Below are 21,652 nucleotides of genomic sequence, written 5' to 3'. Positions count from 1 at the left end.
GAATCTTCCGGAGTCTGCTCCCTCTACCTCCCTAATTCCTGCCCTTTGTTCTCCCTCATACAGGTATAATTTCTTACCCAGCGTCATACAGGTTGTATGAAGATACAGATTTCCTGAAGACTAATTTTCCAAAAACTGCATATCAAAGTATATTCTCTCCACATGAAAACATATTTAGCGACCGGAAAACATATTTAACAATTGACTATGTTAGAGTTGTTTTTATTATTCTTTGTATCTATAGGTGATACTAAACCACAATCACATCCTTCTAAGCAAATTTCTCGGAAACCATCTGCATCAGAATTTAAATTAACCATGCCACTTAACAACAACAACAAAAAACAACCACCAAAAAAACCCCAACAAAACTATAAATATTACAGAAACCAAGAACAAGTTTTCCCTTGTCTGCAGAGCAAAAAATAAATCTAGGAAAAAAAAAGAGAGGGAAAAATTATGGTCAGCCTATACATTACAAGTTCATATAAAAATACAGAACCAAACCCATTCCTAGCACTTCAGAATGAGGACAGCTACTACAGATATCCATCAAATAAAAACAGTACCATCTATGTTAATTCAGGATGTCTTTCCTGATTCCTCAGGGAACGAAGAGCTAGAATGAAGAACAGTATATATTAGACTTTATATTTTAAATGGTTCTGCATTTTTATATTTTATGTGTCAAAAAAGAGAAAATATATTTTCAGACAGACTTTATAAATAGCATGCACTTCCAGATATGTCTATTTCCATTTCAGTTTCCTGAAAAGTACTACTCTGGCTGAGTGCTGGGATTTATTGTGCTAAAGACTCAGAGTTCAGAAAAGTCACATATAGCACAGGGGGAAACAAACTGCTACTGTCACCTCTGCAAGGCTGGCAAGTGCCCAAAGAGGGCTAGCTCAACCAGATGTCTGTTGCGAGCAGTGAACAAGGACTGGTTTGGCCTCAGATTGCCTTCCACAGCAGTACCAATGTGCAGACCTGTGCCACGCTTGCTTCTCAGTTACAATTCCAAAACACCAAGTGATCAAGAAAAGAATGCAAATTTAGGTCTAGCTATGGGAACCACAAAGACAGCACTTAAAGACATGTGTGTTCTCCATCATTCTGAACAGACATTACTTAACATGCTAGCCACAAGAGGCAGTTTAGCAACTTTCGATGAAAAAACAAGTGTGGGAACTAAACTACTTTCAATACAAAAAATATTTTGTATCACTTTTGAAACTACAGTCAACATGCTCTTGCTCTTTCAAAGACTGGGCTTGTCATAACCGCTTATAAACGCAACTCTGCAAAAAGATTTTCTCTCTCCCTAACCTAGCCACAATTTTACCCATCAACCCAGTGAGGGTAATACATGTAGAAATCCCAAAATAACTGAAGAACTCAGGGTCTTCAGATAAACAACTTCTATAGCATAAAAGAAGATATAGAAGATTCACATTATAAAAAAGCCACTAAACAACAGCTATAATATTCAGAGAGTGACTACAAATTTGGACTGGCAGTTTAGCACTCTTGGTTGTCTTTCATAGCTTTAGACTAAGCATGAACTCAGAAGCATGAATATTTTTCAGACAGATGATGTAACCTGAGCTCCACCCAAGCCTAGGTAATGTATCCACCTCTGGACTAAGTTTTGTTCCAGTTTTTTTAAAGCATCATTGCTTTAAAGATCTTTCTGGCAAAGAAAATAAAGTTTTAGTAGGCAAGATTTTAAGTATGTTATAGTTCATTAACTTCATGTATTTTTAACAAATGTCATGTTGTAAAAATATTGCTGAAGACCTTGTGTATTATTTGCAAGTCTAGCTCAAAACGAGTATGAATTTAAAAGTAAATCCTCAATAAAAAAGTGAAGGTCTACTATTATATAACTCTTTGAAGGCAATGAAAGGACATAAAATTATACTCCCCAAATACAGCATATACTGAGTAATCATTAGCTCTGCAGTTACACCACCATGGTAGAAAACAGCAGAGGATGACTGTCAGTCACATCAGGAGTAAAGATCTGGCCTACTAGAAGCCCCTCTCCCTCCCACCCTGTACCTACTGTTGCTGGACTTACTGAAGATGACAAAGATGAAGCCTCACCACTACTTCGAGCACATTTGCAGATCATGAGATATGCTATTTTGACTTTTTTTGTGTTTTAGTCTACTTAAGTTTACTTTTTGTGCTTACTTATGGGAGAATAACACAAGAACTCCAATATAACATGGTTCTACTGTATCAATTATCAAAAGACAAATGCAAGCTGCTAACATTAGCATATCAACAATTCTTTCTGCAACAAAGTAAGAACTGACAGGGACGCTGTGAACTATAAAAAGTTTTCTGTAGTAATATTTTAATAATAAAACCAAGGAAAATGTAACATTTGTAAAGCCAAAGAAAATTATGATACTACAACTAGAGAAGCATACCAATGCACAAAATATTTATTCTTGCCCTATGTGGATAAAGGCAGTTTAAGAGAATTCCTACTTCCTAAATTTTCATCTGAAAGACAAAGGAAATATTATAAACATTAGCTGACTGCAAGGACATTCTCATTCAGATTGGATAATTAAAAGCATTCCATACACATTCTTGCAATTACATCTGAGTTGCAAGGACTTTAATGTCCTTAACAGTATACTCCAAGCTTGTCTTTACAATCAGCTTAAACCACCACGTCGAGTGCAGACACATACCTTTTTCCATACATACCTGTGTTACCTGAACAAATCACCACCCCAGAACCCTTAATTCCGGACTTTCATTCCAGCCTACTCCAACCTGCCATCAGTGTTATTCACGTGAATGCCCTCTATCCCATTCCAGTCAAAACAAAAATCACATTAGTTTCAGTTTAGCAGTAAAGCACGAACATGAACAGGTCAGACATTCAGGAAGCAAATGCCTCAACCAGAAGAATGCAGTTCTACCCTCTTTAGCTCACACACAGTTACAAGAGCAAGTCTACAAACTGCTCAGGTCTGCTGCTATGACAACCTCTTGATGTCCATGATAGAGAACTTGCCATATGACAACAGCAGTGCTCCAGATCATTTGCAGAAAATGTGTGCACTAAAAATGAAAATCTCAGAGTGAGCAGACTTAATGTCTTCTTCCATTCTAGTCACATGCTATTTAGAAAGCTAAACCTTTATTTACAATATTTTACAATCAAGTCTTTGATGAAAAATAGTTTTTAATGCCAAACTAAGTACTAAAAATCACGATCAAGTCATTTTTCAAATTAAACAACTTGAGTAAAGTTCCTGACAGAGTTTAAGAATATAACTGTGAGTCTCATGAAGATTACTGAAATTTTTACCGTTTTAAGTAGTAAGCTACTTAGAAAGAAAAAGGTTCTATTTTTATGTTATAAAGGCACATATTCTAACACTTCAGCTAGACACTTTTGAGGAAAAACAGTAAAAAGAATAAAAGCCTCTCTGATAGAATCATGCATTAAAGTTATTTGGGCAGGGGAAGGATTAGAACATCTGAAGCTTTTTTTTTATTCTTTAGTAACAAGAAGAGACACGTGCATTCTGGACTTTCCAGTCACTCACAGGCAGCAGATGGTTATGTCATCTCCCTTTTGTCATCAGGTTTAGTCCTATTGAGGATTTATTCCTTTTTTACTGATGACTGAGTTACACACTTGACCTCCCCTTTTTCCACAGAAGGTAAAGAATAAATGACACTGTCACCTATTAGACACTTACAGAATCTAAGAGCAGACCCCTACCACTAAACTCATAAATAAGTCTCATTTTTTTGATTGTCCTTCCTGATGAGAAGCTGAAAGTTAAAGACCGTAAGAATTTTTGCTTGATTGCATTAGTCAGACTATATAGGCAGTTGTACCATCTACAATCATGTTAAATTTATTCCCTGAAGTTAGCAGCAGACAATCCTGGAGCTGAATACTGTCTCAGAATGCTGATGAAAGTGGTTTAGCATTTATCAGTTTAAAGTTACTGAGAGGGCAATAAGCATCAGAGAGGGGCTGGCAGTCAGGGAAAGGGAAGTCAGCAAACTTCTGCATGAAGTCCAGCGGCTTAGTTTAAGCCAACAGAGCAGTTTCATTCCAAAAGAACAAACGTGGCCAAGGTACAAATACACCTTCTGTTCTGCCAACACTGCCCCAAGGATTCACACCTCAGAGCAGATGGTAACTGCCCAAACCACCCCAGCCAAGAGTCAGAACTGCTCTTCCAGCAACGCCTTCAGAAAGACGACAACAAATTGTGCTTTCAAAGTTCTCTTCACAGTACGAAACACTGGGAATTATGTACTACTACTGCAAGGAAGTAATTTCTACAGAAGAAGTGTCTTGAACGGTCATGCTCTTTCCTATAGAGAAGAAAATTTTTCCTCCACGCTTTGATGAACCACACCACACAGAAAAAAAAAATCAGAAACCCAGAAACAAATACACAGGATGAAATTTTTCTAAATTTGGCTAAATAAAGCCTACTATGACAAAAGGATTAAAATTTTTTAAAGTAACAATTTCAGAAAAAGCTTTCTGACAAACTGCTTTTCAAACCAAAGGATTCTGGAGATTAATTCATCAGACTTACCTAGTTTTAAAGAAGGGGGCATGGGGAGTGGTGAATGTTGCTCAGAAAAAAATATCTTAAGCTGTAGGGATTCTACAACTGAAGAAAAGCTGTTGCTTTTCTCTGTGAGTTTACTGTGTAGTTTTGGTCAAACCACTTAATCTCCCTGCTGTACTTCAGCTCCCAGTGTTTCACTTATATAAAGTCCTGGATCAAAGCTAACTAAGCCATACTACTTGGAATATAGGTGTTTTGGGGCCAGAGACCCGAACTTACTACACCTATATATAGTAAATACTAAGCTTTAGGAGGCCCAAAACTAGCAGCTTCCCCACTTCATTCAATAAAGGTGTCCCAGGTTCACTGCAGCTCCCTTTCTAAAGTAGCCTAAGTGGCTGAAGAACAAGAGAAGCTGGAGAACAGCAATCCTGAAAGACCCAGGTGGATTCAGCACTGAATCAGAGTAAGGGACGCAGGACAGAAATGCTTCTAATTCCTTCCCTCCCTAACCCTTCCATGTATTTCATATTGAATCCAGACTTGCAAAAACAGATCACATACAGAAACACAAACACCTAGGCAGTGATGTATGTCCACGGGACTGCTGGGCAGAGTAGCTCAGGACAGGGCACTGCTGGCAACACACAGTCACTACCACGGGAAGTAAGGAATTAAAGGTAGAGCTGCTGACTTTCCAGAAAGGAGCTGCTTTGCAGACCTGATTAGATTCACAAAATTCCTCATCAAACTGGATGAATTACATGAAGCAGTCTCTGAAACATGTATCTTTGGTTTTACTTCCAGTTTGTGGTCAACAAATATTTCAAAGTTCACTGCTGGTTCGGGGTGAGGGCGGGGGGAGGGGGGAGAAAGGGGAATGCTTTTAATTTTGTTAAAGCATTATAATCAACAAAATAAATAAATAAATAAAATGTAGAGATATGAAAAGGCAACAAAAAAAAAGAAAAATGTTGATCTATATCTATTTTCAGTAAGCAACAAGAAGCATGTTTTAAACTGAACTTGAAATCACAGACCCTAGGTGACTCAGATTTTTCGTTTACTGAAGTGATGTGGTTACATTCTAACTTGCCGCTTAAGAAACAGGAAACTGGACCAACACTGACAGTTAAACACACGTGTTATACTCCACCACAGCATCTTACTTTTAAGAAATGTGTCAAAACTTTGTGTTACCATAGATCTCGCCCCATGAGCTGGCTAACTTTAATGAGAGGCAAACCCTCCTCAGAAAGCTAACAAATGCTTCAAATACACAAAGCTTTACCTTTGCAATGCTTTTTCACTGGAAGACTAAACAACCTTATAGAATTCCTTATTATATTGTATGTTGAAGCAATACAGCTAGCCATCTTCCCCGAAACCCTTTTCTCTGGACACATATGCAGAAGAAAATCCTAGGTGTCATAAAATCAATTTGTTTAAATCTCACTGACAACAGCATCACTGTAATTTTATCTTTAATCTCAATTTCTCCTTGTGTAATCTTTATATAAGAAGCTAAATCTCTATGTTCATACTAACTACTGTTTCATTACCCATAAATTGTTTGCCAGTGTCTTATCTCTGTCAGTGAAAGACTGTAAAGCACATACGGGAAAAACAAACAAACAAGCAAGCAATCATTTACTTGGCTTACTGATACTGTTTCCCAAGATTAAAATCAACCTAATACAGAGAGATGACTGCAGCAGCACTACTTTCTAAAATACATACACATCTATGTATATAAAAAGTCTTCTAACTTCTAGGAAAGCAATGTTAAGAACAAAAGTCTTTCCAAATAAAAAACAAAAACAAACAAACAAACAAAAACAAGCCACAATTAGGAAGTAACTACATAGCTTATTTTGGCAAGACTGTCTCCTCTGTGAAAGCAAACGTCTACTATGGAGGCAAGAGCAAATAATTAGTCTGTTCACGGACAGCAAACTGTTTTTAAATGGTGTACTGGGTGCCTAGATACAGAGGTTTTGCAGACTGTTTTTACATGTCAAGCTTATAGCCAAGGAATAACAATTTAAGGAAAACAGAATCAAAAGAGAACTACATAAATGAGAAAACGTCTGCTCTCCTTCAAAAAAATCCACATCTCCTCAAATAAATTCTAACCAGCACTTTTTAAACACACAGCATTATGAATACTGAGGACATTTACTATGAAGGAGAGAAAGAGCTTTCCTGATTTGAATCTGTGTATTACACATAAACCTCTGAATCATTTAAACATTACAAAGATTCCGTTTTGAGTTGCTCGGGGGGAAAATATGTTTTTATTTATCTTAGCTTTAAGTTCATCAGGGTGAAGAACCCTTCTAGAGGAACGGTAGGCAAGCAGTTGGTATTTAACTGGAACATGACTGAGGCAAGGAAGTGGCCGACATTTACAGCCAAACAGAGAAGCCCTGTCTCTTCTCTTCAGCAGAGATCATCAATCACTACAAGTCAAAGGCGTGAAGGAAGATAAGAAGCAAATCTAAAAACAAAATAAACCCACTGATCTGAACACCTAAAATTTACATATTGCATGGAAGAAGCATCATGAACACTAGATAAAATACCAGTCCAGATAAGTGCAAGAATATCAGGTAAACTGCTAGCTACGAAGGCAGCCTCCCATCAACTTGAGTACTTCCTTTTTTTTTTTTCTTTTATTTGTACAGTTTGAGCAAAAAAGAGTCATGGAGGACAAGCTACACCCTAGACAAAACAGAGTTAAGAAAAAGGTTGGGAGGATTCTTTTTAACAATTATTTAAACAATTATTCAGGCCTCAGGTTTGTCCACACAGAAGTTAGTGGCATTTGAGACATCAATTGAAAAACAGATTACACTAGTATACCTGTCTCTTGCTGACACATATTAATTTACGCTGTTTACAAGTATATTCATGCTAGCTAATCCAATTAGTGTTTAACCAATTTAAGGAAATACATTTTTAATTTCTGATAGGGAAGAGAAAAATCTTTCTTCTCCCTATCCCCTTCCAAAAAGTACAACTTAGAAATAAGAGTAAATAAGACTTCTGCTACTCTAGAGGTGTTCCTGTATATCTTATTAAAGCATAAAAATTTTAATAATCACACGCATCATTTTGGCAAACCGGTTTACTTGGTAGCCTACCAGAATTTCAAACACCTAGTTTAAGTGCAGTAGCTCATTCTCCCTCAACAATAAAGCAAACAATGCAAATAAAGCAACTCTAGCACACCTTTGCACTGTTTCCCTGTCATCAACTAAACACTTCAGCTTCATGAGCCAGTAATTAATTTTTAACTTCAGAAAATATGAAATAGCAACAAAGAGTATCTAATTTTTCATAGCTGGAGTTTGACAAATTTGGGTTTCCTATTTTTTTTCACTGCTACATGATTCTTGCAGGCAGAATTTAAATTGAAACTGAGTACCAGCCAATTTACTGAACTGTATGGCCACTTGCCCAAAAATATAATGACCTATATTGCAGAAGAAAGCAGTAGCATAAGATAATCATTGTTTTAAAGATATTATTTCATGGTTTATTCCTTAATAGTAAAAATAACAGTGTTGGTCTAATTTAGCTGATGAAACAACCACTCTCCATTAAATATATTGAATATTTCAACTAGGTATTTTCTCCACAAGCTATTTTTTCCAGTAAGAATTACATGATGTAAAGCAAAAGTCACCATACGGAACAGCAGTATGATACAATGCAGTAGCGACCCTGGGTGCCAACCTTTCTCCTTGCCAAACAAGTGCCTTACACAGAGTCACTTCGGCCACCACCGACACACAAGAAATCTTGATTCACTGCCTGTCACTGACTACCTTCAGAGTTAGTAAAATCCTTGTTCCTCAAAGCCAGAATTGTAAATTATGACAATTGTTATCTTGAGAATTGCAACATGCATTTTCAGAATATTAGGTTTTGTAGATTTAACTTGAAATCACAATGTTTTGTTCTGAACTACAAAAGCTATCTTCATCCTACCAAACACAGATAATAAGATTGCTATTTCTCATAATATTTCTCAAAACCTGTTAAACTGTAGTCAGTCCAGCACTGCACTGTGGGACAGACTAGACAATGTTTCATGCTCTCGTCTAATCTCATTTTCTTTACATATTTTTCTTAATATTAAATCTTTCATTCTAGTAGTTGTCAAATGCAATCATGAGTTGTAAGTGAATAACCACACCAGACTTTTTTTTTTTTATGTTATTCAGTTACAGATTTTCCAAAATCGCAAGAACTATGAGTTTTGATTTGACAACCATTTATACTCCTGTGGCTACTGTATCAAAACTGGACAGTTTCAACAGTGCACCCAATAACTTATAAGGAAGAGAAACATTTCCTTTATAATATGAAACAAAACCAAGCTTCCTGTTAAAATAATTACTTCTACATACATTGTACACTTAAAACCCTCCAGGATCCAAGCTATGATCTTAAATTGTCACTTAAAGACTTCAATATTTAGATATAACATGAAAAGATGGAGAGAAAAATCATAGTTATTTTGAAGACCAGGGTTAATTGAAAGTGAAACCCCCTGAAAGTCAAGATAATTCCTTGAAATTGAGAATTATATAAAGGTATACATGACAATTAAAAGCCACACCAAGTGGCTTTGGCTTTGTAACTATTGCCCCTCTGTCCCTTGCGTCATGAACTGTACTGGTTTAACCAGCATTCTAATTTTTATTTGATCAGTAAATTCTTAACACCCTCTGCATGACAGAACTAATCTGCTAGCATTCCACATTCCAAATGCAGCTCTATTGCTAATTTCAAAGGCCTCAATTGGTTTTAGAAAATGGAGAATGTAAATCAATAAAAGAGAATAAAACTGTTTCCTTAACAGAAAAATAATCTTCCATTGGTAAGAACTGGTAAGTATGCAATCAGATATACCTGGCACTTATATACCACCCTATCCCCCCAATAACATTAGAATTAAAAATTTTAAAAGGCTTTCCTTCACCTTTCGCTTTTTCCATTTAAAGTCTGAAGAATCAAAACAAATTGCTCATGTCATTAATCAAGAGAAGAAAAACAAGATTTGGCCTCAACATGCAGATCACTGTCAAAAGTTTTCCAAAGTATCCAAACTCTTCTGGGAACTGGTATGAGATGTGTATATAAATGTTTCTGAAAGACACATACCAAGGAATAATGAATATCTCCCTTAACTGAAACAGAACTTTTTTTTTTTTTTTTAAACGACTGTGTTCCTTGAGAAGATTTCTCTGTGTGATCCACTTTACTAATCAAATTATTCCAAATCCATTCTGTAATCCAAGGAAGAACTACTGCTTGGAAAGGTAATGTGGAAAAATCAACTAACCCTTATATAAAAGACTGTTCATTCAGTTAATAATCTATTAAGAACATTTTATAAATCTAATGAAAAAACTACTTGACCTGAAGGAAGTATCCTTCAGAGCTGTACAATCAAGTAGCTGGAAAAAGAAAACAAAAACAAAACAAAAAAAAACACACAAAGATGTTCCTGTTGCATTACCTGAAGTTACCTTCAAATTCTAACCCAAGGATGGCATATGCATGTGTATGTGCATATCAAATCTCACACTGGCAAACTGCATATGACCTTGATTTTCAAAAGCTGCTGTGCATAATGTTCCCTTTTAAAACATTTTTCACACCAAACCCTGGAAAGCTTAAGTACTACTTAAGCTCAGTATTTTCTCCAGACTATGTGAAAAGGGGAATGGCAAAGAAAGCACACATTCCCCTTTTTACAAGACACATTTTCTCTTCTTTATGTCCCAGACATCCATAATAATTAGAAATTATTTCTCCTCCTAAAGGATTACAGAAAAAAATAACTTTAAAAAAAAAAAAAAAAAAACTATTTAAACCCCATGTAATCAAAAGACAGGTATGATCTTTTGATCACTCTAATTTACATTCTTGTTTTAAAAATTCCTTGTAACAGCTAACAAGTCCATCTCAAGGTATTACAAAGAAGACTCATAAAAAGCCACCTTTAAGAAATGACAACGAGAAAGAAAGGTTTTCAGTAGGTAAATTAATCTGGGGCCACAAAAGAAAGTTTTCAGTTTGTCTTTGCAGCTTGTTTTCAATAGTCAAATCTGGTAAGTAGAATTGCTTTAAAGGATAAATTCTATGTTAAAAACATCATGACAAAAAGACCTTTTAGATCCCTCTTACAGTGAAATTATCACTGGACTCAAAGAAGAACAGCTCAAAATTTTTTTTATATAAATAAACTTAGCCTCTTGGCCAGATCACCACTATCTAGATCTTACACCTCATTTATTAGTTTGAATGACTCTCCGTGATCATAATTTGTGTAAACCTCAGGCTAATCTAGACCAGTCTATAAAAATCACAGAATAAGCTCCTGTTGGGATAAAGGTATTTAAAAATAATACAATATAGTTGCTCATATCATTACCAAGTGTAACTGCAAGAATCTTGCAAAAAGCTATGGCAGAACTCTCATTATTTTTCTTGATGCAATCACCTTGTCTAATATTACCCAACAACCAGGAACAAAACCAGTGTTTGTCTATTGAGACAGGTTATCCAGAGCAGCTTGAATTTTAAGTGTTATGTCATATTTCTAGTTTGATAAATTCACCTGCTTGCATGAAACAAGAAATCCTGAGAAGCCAAAAAGCTGTATCTGCAATTGCTATGACTTTTTTTAATCAGAGTCTCTCTCTCTCAAATCTCAGGATAGCTTTTCAAATACAAGCATGGTGTACTATTGGTCCCAACACAATCGATACATGGTTGTCATTAAATGCAGATATGAAAGCTTACTATAAATGTTTACATATTAAATACTTCCACAAAACATTTTTACTTCTGGAAATTAAGGGAGGAAGTCACAGACAACTAATCTAAAATATAAAATCCACAGAAATGTGAGTATGAAAGGTCATGTTCTATTAAGTAGTTACATAAGCATACCCTTTCCACAACAGAATTTTCAGCATATTACCCTGGTCTCCATACAGGGAGAGTGTTAAATTATGAAGTCCCTAAACACAGTACAAGCTACCAAAAAGACAAACAGGCAGTTGAGAGATATCAACTAATAACGCTGGGCTACCCCAAACCACCTCAGAGCCAAAAGCGTTAGAACAGGTGAAGCTGGCACCCCCAAGGACAGACCCATGGAATAAGGAAACCGATTATAATACAAGGAATCCAAACCCGAAATGCAAACCCAAAAATCCCAAGTACAACCTAGATAAGCAACAGCATTCCAGCACACATCCAAGGCAACGCTGAGTCTTCAACAAGCCCAACAAAGCACCCAAGCCCTTACTGTGCAAAATCAGAAGTCAGCTGTTCAGAAGCCCCAGCAAAACAGATGATATTAACTGCACATCTGCACAGTATTGCAATGTAATGTTATTGCGGCACCTCACATTCATTTTGTAGGAAATGCACAGAATAATGCAACTATTTTTTCCATACTCTACAATAAGACCGCAGGAGTTCACTTATGACCAGAAAGAACAAAAAGCAGAATCACAGAGGCCAGGGAGGGAAACTGGAGCTGCTGGAACAAGGACCACTTGTACTTGTCTTATTACATATCCTTTAATTTCTCTGGCTACTGTCAAAAGCGAGATACTAAACTACACTTCAGTCCTAACCCTTTACAGTCAGTCTCACTTTCTGATATCTCAATATGATCAAAGAAAAGAAGAATCAGAAAAGGGAAGCTATTTAGCACTCAAAACAGCTATGGTAAGCTTCCAACTTCATATTACTCTTTTGGGGCTTGACAAAGTCTTTTCTTGAAACTCTTTCCCCTCTACCCTCACAGTTTTTATACATCCCTCTAGCAATAAACAGAAATTATTAACATTTAAAACAATGTAAAAATCAGTTACTGACTTTTCTACAGTCACTTTCATTCCTTACTCGTTTCCTCAAAATTGTTCAACAGTTATCTCCAAGAAGAATTCTAGCCAGCAGTTCCCAATACCATGGAAGTTTATACTGCCAAGACTAATCATTAAAAATTAAGGTCAAGCATAACAGAAATAAAAATATCTTTTTACAAAGTGTACATCTATGAGCAAACACAAACTCTGTTTTTATATACAGAAAGGACTAACACCCCCAAGGGCTAGGCTTCACTGCATCACCTGATCTGAGTTGCAATTCAAGCCTTACCCCCAGACCAACTCCTGCACATACAAAAAGTTCTCTTTCAATTCCTTTGCTGTTTTGCATTCTAACACTCACAAACACTTAAATTCAAGCTGAAAATATTGATACTTACAAGCTCTGGGTACTTCAGTAAAATCTTGAAGATGCAGGAGGTGAAGAACTGCCTAAAAAAGCTGCAACTCTTTCCACCTCCTCTGCTAAGATTGCACAAGTATCCTGGCAGTCACACACTGAGAGAGACTGGTCAGCTTAAGTGACTGACAACTCACCCCAGAGAATGACAGAAGGATTAGAACATTTCTTCAGCCAGTTCAACACTTGACTACACAAGCACCTACGTTAGCACAATAACGCACAGAACAGAGGAAAACAAGCAGCTGGGACTGGGGACAGCTATTGCTTACACAGCACTGCCACCAAGAAGTTACTTGTGAGAGTTCTCTTCAAAATAGCAGGAAATAATGAAAGCATACACCAGTGGAACAAAACAAAACAAAGAGTTCACACAATTGGAAAAAAAAATAGCCTTTTTCTGCCACATGCATTTCAGATGGCTCAGTCTAAAGCACAGAATCTAGTATTTGTTACTCAGTAATATTTAGAAAAAAAAATAAATCAGGCTCCTATGAAAAAAAAAAGTATCCGTTTACAGCATTAAAACTCTTAATAAAAGGAAATATACCAGTACCTTATTTAAGTACAAAGAAAAAACTCCAAATTATTTTTGCAAGCTTATTTTCAAAGTTTAGACAGTTATTGAATTTCATAGAATGAATCACAGGACAGTTTGCATTGGAAGGGACCTTAAAGATCACCCAGTCCCACCCCCCTGCCCCGGGCAGGGCCCCCTTCCCCCAGCCCAGGGGGCTCCCAGCCCCGTCCAACCTGGCCTTGAACCCTTCCAGGGAGGGGGCAGCCACAGCTGCTCTGGGCACTCTGGGCCAGCGCCTCACCCCCCCACGGAAAAATTTCTTCCTTGGATGTTAAATCTCCCCTCTTTCAGTTTAAAACCATTACCCCTCGTCCCATCCCCACCCCCTGACCCAGAGTCCCTCCCCACCTCTCCTGTCCCCCCTTTAAGCCCTGGGAGGCCGCTCGAAGGTCTCCCCGGAGCCTTCTCTTCTCCAGGCTGAACCCCCCCAACTTTCTCATTTCTCCAATCTCTCAATTTCTCCACCTACTTCTAAATTAAAATTCTGGATCTTGTATTTGTATATAAATACACACACACAAAGCCAATGCATTAGATTGAGATTATTTGCATTTAATTTTCACACTGATTTGCCTGCAAAGCCCTGAGAACTGAAAAGGCATAGCACAGCCTTCATCCTAAATTGAAATTTTGGGATGGGAATAAAGAGCTAGACAAAGAGAAAAAAATTAACATATACACATTTTTTTTATTGTAACGTACTTGTCAGAAGTACAAATACGTGTATACAATATGTGTACATAACACGAATATCTGTATTGGAACAAATCTGTGGATCTCAGCAAAATCAGTTTGTCTAATTTCAGAAAAAACAATAATAGTTTGCATACACAATAGAAGCACAAGTTAGAACCATCTTATTTATTATGCTGAAATAGTAGATAAAAAGACTCTAGATCTCTGCAATGTGCAGTAATCAACTCAAAATTTATAAACTGAATTACTTTGAACTGTTTTCCACTGGATAAATTTCAGAAGGTGCATATTGCTACCAAGTTTACAATCAAAATATTCAAAAATACCTGGAGACATGCCACTATTATACCACTGTAAGATCATAACACTACATGAGTAATTGTACTGAATAGAAAAGTAGTTCATTTCAATGTAACTACTTCTTAAATAAAACATTGTGGGGGCTAGGGAGGGAGGTGCATTTCTAGTTAAGATAGAAACTAATTTACAGTAAAAGGATCTATTTCCCTAAATAGTAGTAAAGATTATCAAAATTAACTAAACAATTAGTTCACACTAAAAGTCAATCCTTAGAATGAGATTCTTGGACAAAGCCTTAATTCTTAATAAGGGTAGCCTATCAAATGCATGGAGAACTGCAACAGATCAGCATCTGCAATGTGTTCACTACCCAAAGAAGTCTGGTTGCATGTCTTAAGGTATATACAACTGCCTTGACCTAATCATAAAGGTCAGCTATACCTGAGTTGAAAGTACAACTACTTAACTAAGCTCAGCACCCTGAAAGTACAGAAGTTTAAGAATGTTTATCACTGAGAAGTGTAACTTCAAGACTATTCCGTAACTACCAAATAACCGTCCTCTGGAAATTCAGACAATCACATCTTGCAATACAAAGCTTGCTATATAGAAGTTTTGGTGAGGAAAGAATAAATATATATATATATACACACATATACACACACACATATATAAATATATATAAAATGTCAGTGACATGCTGACAACTGTATTTATCTGCCTGCAAGAAAACACCAGAGATTGGTCATGAATGGTAAGTTACTCAAAACTGATCCCTTACATTAAAAGGATTACTATTACACAGGTTTTATAGCAAGTATTGAGAAAGTACTTTGTTGTCACTTACCTTCACATTCATTACATTCCTCACCCATATCACTGACTTACTATATGACGTCAAGCAAGTTACTTCAAAGCCCAACAGTAACACACAAATCATACTCAGCCAGTTAGCGAACGGCTTTCAAGATCCACTCTTAGATTCAGCCATTGACTAAAATCCTGTTCTGACAGTTCACTGGTTCTTAAAAATACCTTGCAGTTTTATTTTTTCTGCCTTTGACCTTTTCTTTCCTACTTAGAAATCATATGGGAGATCCTAAGAAATTGAGCAATTAAGCCAGGGAGTTGTCTACCATTACTAGTGATGAGCTTCACTATTTAAGAGTTTGCTGGTAGCCTAATGTAAAACGAAATTTAAAATTTAAAATTGCTCAATCTCCAAAATTTTGGTTAATTCCAATAGTTTCTAAAATGGATTTTTGCATCGACAGAAAAACATTGGATTAATTGCAATTGAAAGCACCCATACACAGACTGCATTAAGTCAAATATTTATCCAACCGTCTTGCCGCTCAATATCAACATCTCCTTTTCACATGGTTCATTCTTCTCATTGTTTTGCCTCCTTGGCACCACAGTACAACTTGCAGTCTACATTTGAGACAGGACTCACCCCTTAACACGAGAGCTTAATAATGCTTACTGCTTGTCTAGGAGGAACTGATATCTTTCATTCAAACATTTCATGCTGAGGTTAGAATCATTTATGAAGCAAGACTTCAAAAAATTTCCCTTCAGAGTTTTACACATTTCTAGGTATGAAAGTGTAAAATAAAACAGTTTTGGTCTCTGCTTCAGAAGCACACAGCAGATAGATGCAGGGAGAGGCTACCCAAGAGGAACACAGAGACACAGGCTGTGCGTGCAAAGATGGCAGTAGGAAAAATCAACATCCAGCTGGAGCTAAAACTGACAAAGGATGATGGAGTTGTGTATCAGCAGCAAAAGGAAGGCTAAGGAAGAAGTGTTCCTTCTTCTCAGTGGGACAGGGGACCTGGTAACAAAGTACATGGAAAAGGTTGACACCCTCAGTACCTTTTTTGCCCCAGCTTTCACTGGTAAAGTGCACCTTTAAGACTCCCAGACCTCTGAGCCTAGCTAATAGCAAAGTCTGCTGGAGTAAAGAGTTATCTCCAAAAGGGAAGACTAGAGTTTGGAAGCACTTCAGGAAATTGGAAACACACAAGCCTGTGAGACCAGATGGGATACATCTGAGAGTCCTGCAGGAGCTGGCCAATGTCACCAAGATACCACAAACTACTTTTTGAGAGGCCATGAGACTGGGAGAGGTTCCTCATGACTGGGAAAAAAGCAAACATCACACCTAACTTCAAGAGGAGCAAGAAGGAGGATCCAGGCACCTACAGATCAGCTAGCCTAACCTAAATCCATGAGAGGATTATGGAGAAAATCCTCCTGGAAGCTATTCCTATGCCCAAGAGGGACAAGAAGGTGATGGGGAATAGCTAACATAGGTTTACCAAGGGCCACAGATGCCTGATGAACACAACAGCTTACTGCAAGGAGAAAACTGGCTTAGCAGATGATGGAAGAGCACTGAACACAGAAGGCCACAAACAAGAGCCTCCCACTGTATCCTTACAGCCAAACTGGTGACACTGAGGAAGCAGGCAATAAGGTGTTTGGGAAACTGTACTGATAGGCTGAAAGAACAGCAATCAGCAGTACCGAGCTGGGAACAAGTGGTTACAGTGACACCCCCTTGGGGATTACCACTGAAACCAGTACTATCTGATGTCTTTAACCTGGATGATGGGTCCTCAGCAAGCTTGCCAATGACACCAAACTGGGCAAAGTGCTCAGTGCTCTGCAGGTCAAGGCTCCTACTCAGAAGGATCTGGACAGGCTGGAGAAATGCACTGGCAAGACCTTGTGAAGCTCAACAAAGGCAAGTGCAAAGTCCTATCTGTATCCACAATACAACAACCCCGTGCGACAAGACAGGCTGGAAATCAAGCAGATACAAAGCAACTTTTGCAGAAAAGTACCTGGAGACCCCAGGAGGCAAAAAGCTGAGGATGAGTGAGCGGTGTAGCGTCGCAGGAAAGAAGGCCAAGCACACCCTGGGCTGTATTAGGAGGAGTCCAGCCAGCAGGGCCAGGGAAGGGATCCATCCCCTCCGCTCAGCAACTGTGAGACTGTGCTTGGAGTACGGGGACCAGCCTGGGGCTCCCCACTGCAAGACAGATGTTGACACACTGGAGCGAGTTCAGTGGAGGCCACCAGCCTGGTCAGATGGCAGGAGCACATGACGTGCATGCGAGGGGCTAAGGGAACTGGGTTTGCACAGCCTGGAAAAGAAAAACCTCAGAGGCATCCTTATTGCTGTCAACTATTTAACAGGATGCCAAAAAGACAGCACTGGACTCTTCTGGATGGTGTACAGTGACAGGATAAGAGGCAACAGACCTAAGTGGGAAAGTAAATTCCAGTTAGCTTAAAGGGAGGACTGTGGGGGGGAAATCACAATAAGGACAGTCAAGCGTGGAAACAGGCTACCCAGAAAGATGTTAGGGGCTGGAACAATCTTATCTAAAATTGTTCTTGCTTTAATTTAAACAAGGAGCTGGATTAGATGAAGCCCATTCCAACCTAAATGATTCTATTTATTTATAAATTTATTTCATTTCATCTGCCTGTGATTCTATTTCATAAACTTTCATTCAGGGATTTTTGCATCTACTTTATTACTTCTAACCACATATGAAAAAGTTTCAGCTGTCCTGTGCATATAGCAAGTATGCATTCAATGTGGTACACAAAAATGTAAACATCTCCTATCTACTTTCCCTTACAACTTCCCTTTGTACCACTGTGCTTCCGCCTATAACTAGGGAACGTAAGTTTTCAGCATCAGAACAATTTTGTACTTTTAGAGTTACTTGAACTAAAAAAACCCCACACCTCCTTCTGATATCCCGAATCATGTTTCAGGGGTGACAAGAGTAGAAAAGCAGAGGGCTGTGACCCATCTGACTTTATGGCAAAAACTTTAATTTTTCCTCTGTCCACTTAAAAACATTAGAAAGACCCTTGTCTCTGCTATTCTTTCCAAAGAAAAAGAAACATCCCACCAAAGAAACAAAGTAGTAGAGGTTTTCCACAAGAGCCTTACTCATCTTTCAGAGTAATGTAACTAAGGAGATTTTGGAAACCCATTTATTTATTTATGTATGTGCTGTTCACAAACAGTCACACATACACACCCACCAAACTAACTACTTTTTCTTTCAGTTTCACAAAGCCCCCTCTTGGAACATTTCTGATATCAAAATTAAGTAAACACCTTAAAAAACAGGGAGGTATTTTCTAATAATCTATACATAGGTTTTCTTTCTTTTTAAAATTAATTCAGAAGAAGGTGAAATAAATCATTTTCAAACATGTCAGGCTTTGCTTATGAACCAGGACTCTGCCAAAGAAAAAGGAATCCCTTTAGCAATCCAGGTTACAATAAAGGCTCCTTTAATAGCTGTACCAGTATAACAGAGTAAGATCGAGGCTGGAACAAACTGCTAAAAGTATGAATTTCAAAAAACACATCTCATGAAAATATTCTTGAAAATATCTTAATCTCCATTAAAAGGATACCTCTATGAAGCTCAGTGTTAATATCTGAAATGTGCATTTTAATTTTCACTTAGAAGGTCAAGATTAAAATTCATGGGGAGAAACCGAGAGCTATTACAGGAAAGATGAGTATATCTAGTGGTCAGAAGAGAAAAGAAATATTCCATGTTGCACTTTGACACATTTTTGCATCCATTTGTTTAAGAGTGCTTGCTGCTTTTGATACCAAGATCAAAAGTGCCAGTATAACCTATCAGTCCACTGGATATACAAAATGGGTATAGTCCAATGTCAAATCAATCTAGACTGAAAATCAGGTGTGTAATTACTAAGGTCAGTCAAGTCTGAAATAGCTTTCCTATTATAGCAGAGGTAATAACAATATACAACTGATTATTTTTATATTAGAGCTGAATAAATTTACAAAAGCCCCTATCTAACAATGCCTAGATCGTTCCTTGAAATTAATCAATCAATAAAAAGTTTCGAGAGAAGAAAGGATATGCAAAGGAGAGAGCAGGAAAAAAACACAGCTACTTCTGTGAGCACGTGGAAGAAAAATAGAGACACAGAGGTGGCTCTTAAAAATCAGTCATCTGTTTAACGTTGCTGAAAGTAAATAAAAAAGAGAAATGACACCATGGCTTCATAATCAAAGTAAGTCAGTATTGACAGAAAAAAAAAAAAGCACCTACCACCCTTACTGTCATTTGCTACCTTCACCACAAGTGGGATAAGCCAATCAAACACACAGGGTAGCTTCTTTTAGCAGTAGTGCCTTCTTCTATTAACTTGCTGATGACAAAACCATGACCCAGATAAGCGCATCACCTATCGCAATTTACGTGACCGTATCAGGACTGCAGGCAGGCCCTTCTCTCCATCAACACACTTCGTCCTCCTCTGGATTGGACAACGTCCATATGACCAGGCAAGGGAGCTGGTTCAGGATGTCATTCTAACCAAAAAGTAACTCGGGGAGGAAAAAAAAAGAAATAGAGGCACTAGTTTTTGAGCAGATTAGTTCTTTTAACTCACTTCCTGGCTGTGGAAGTCCCATTGACGACACAAGGAAAGGAGCAGCCACAACTCAGATTGTCTTCAAATGCTGGGGAGTACACACGAGAAACTTGGTTTCCACAGAATGTCACGTTATGCCCTCGATCTTTTTGCAGTGCCCTTACTAACATTACCAAATCTTAATCTGTGAATCACTTTTTAAAGGACTGAATGCTGTTTTTAACCAAGCTACACATTTCACTGTAACCATCAAAGAAAACACTGCAGAGTACTTTCAATAACACTCCAATTTAGCTTCAGTTTTTACAACACTGGAGTCAATTTGTGCGTACTGTGTGTAACTATATTTGTAGTCCCTTCAAGTTTAAACTGCAAACTAACCTCTTAATTAGTATCATTAATACCATATAACCCACATAAACAAACAGTATTGGCTACAATCCTACTTAAAACCTAGACACAGACAAAACCTGCAGAACTAATCTTATACTTCCAGTAAACGTTCAAAAGATCTGGAGTGTGAGTCAGTCTGACAGGCACTCAGGATTTTGGCCTAGATCACAGAGATTCAATCAAATAAAGCCAACGTACCTTTCCTGAATTTAAAGGGATAAAAAAATGTTGCCTGTAACATCACCAAGATCTCTCCTTTAAGACAGAAGAGAGTCGCCCTTCTCCAAAGTTTTATTTGAAAAGTCACCGACATGGTTGTGAGACTACAGCTTGACAGGGAAAGAGAAAAGCAATGCTTACCTAAGCAAGCTATTTCTTACTTGTTGCTGGATTTGTTTCTGTTTTGAAGAAGAGTTGACACTTTAAATATTTTTTTTTCCCTTCTTACACAAAAGAATGGATGTATACAGACATGCAGCTATGAAATGTGGTAAGACATGATTTACAAACTATAAAAACCAAGCAATCTTAACACAGCTCTGAAAGAATGACAGCAAGAGCAAAGTACGAGCCACACTTCAGCAACTTACAAACGAGCAGAGCTGCCAAGTCCGTTTCATTCTGAGTGCCATACCCACTTCAGATGGTTTCAGCAGGTTTTGAAGTGCTCTATCTAAAAAGTCAAGGATTTTTGTACCAGATCACAGTTAGGGAGGGCCTAACTGTGGAAAGGGGCTTGAAAAAATACATTTCAAAAAGTAAAATAAAAAAAAAAAAAAAAAACACGCACACACTAGGAAAAAAAAAAAAAAAAAAAAAAGATGGATGAATTTGAGCCATGTAGCCGGCACAGATTTAGGACAGTAGTTTGCTAGTTTTGGCTCTTGGGAAGTGACTTCACTTTTCCCAAGGAGGAGGTGGAGGAAGGGAGATGAACGCTTCCACAACCCTCTCTCGTCCCCCGCCACGAAAACAACTTTGTTTTTTAAATCCCCCACTTTCCTCAGGCTCCGCTGCTCCCGAAGCAGCGCTACCCCAGCGCCCCGCCGCGCGCACGGAACTGCCCCCCTCCACGCAAACGTCAGAAAACACGAAGAAGCGGCACCATCCCCCGCCCCAGCCCTGCACCTCATGCCTCCTCCTCCTCCTCCTCCTCCTCCCTCCGCCACCGCCGCCGTTCCGGGGGCCCGGGGCCGCGCAGCTCGGCCGGGCCCGCCGGAGGAGCGCACCTACCTCAGGGCAGCGGGCACTGTCACTCCGCCGCACGGAGCGGAGCAGCGCCTCTCCCCACACACACACGCGTCCCCCCCGCCGCTTCTCCTCAGGGACCGACCAC

At 38.2% G+C, this 21,652-nt stretch overlaps 1 protein-coding gene across 7 annotated transcripts in view; it reads right to left on the bottom strand.

The window, feature by feature from the left end:
- Nucleotides 1-21,652, bottom strand: part of RABGAP1L (RAB GTPase activating protein 1 like) — a 255,020-nt gene that overhangs the window by 233,158 nt on the left and 210 nt on the right. For 2 of the 7 annotated variants that reach the window (XM_042786402.1, XM_042786396.1), the window contains exons 2-3: nt 20,907-20,989; nt 570-619 (exon numbers count right to left, since the gene is read on the bottom strand). The exons of 2 other annotated variants lie outside the window; for them this stretch is intronic. The gene's annotated coding sequence lies outside the window, so the exon portion shown is untranslated. Of the gene's footprint in view, nt 1-569; nt 620-20,906; nt 20,990-21,549; nt 21,629-21,652 lie in introns of those variants that run through there. 3 more of the 7 variants (XM_042786397.1, XM_042786400.1, XM_042786401.1) reach the window with 3 other exon arrangements.

Source organism: Tyto alba, unplaced genomic scaffold (genome assembly GCF_018691265.1).
Source record: "Tyto alba isolate M040663 unplaced genomic scaffold, T.alba_DEE_v4.0 Super-Scaffold_1000006, whole genome shotgun sequence".
Taxonomy (NCBI): domain Eukaryota; kingdom Metazoa; phylum Chordata; class Aves; order Strigiformes; family Tytonidae; genus Tyto; species Tyto alba.
Note: the sequence above shows the minus strand (reverse complement) of the source record. Positions and strands in the feature narration are given on the sequence as shown.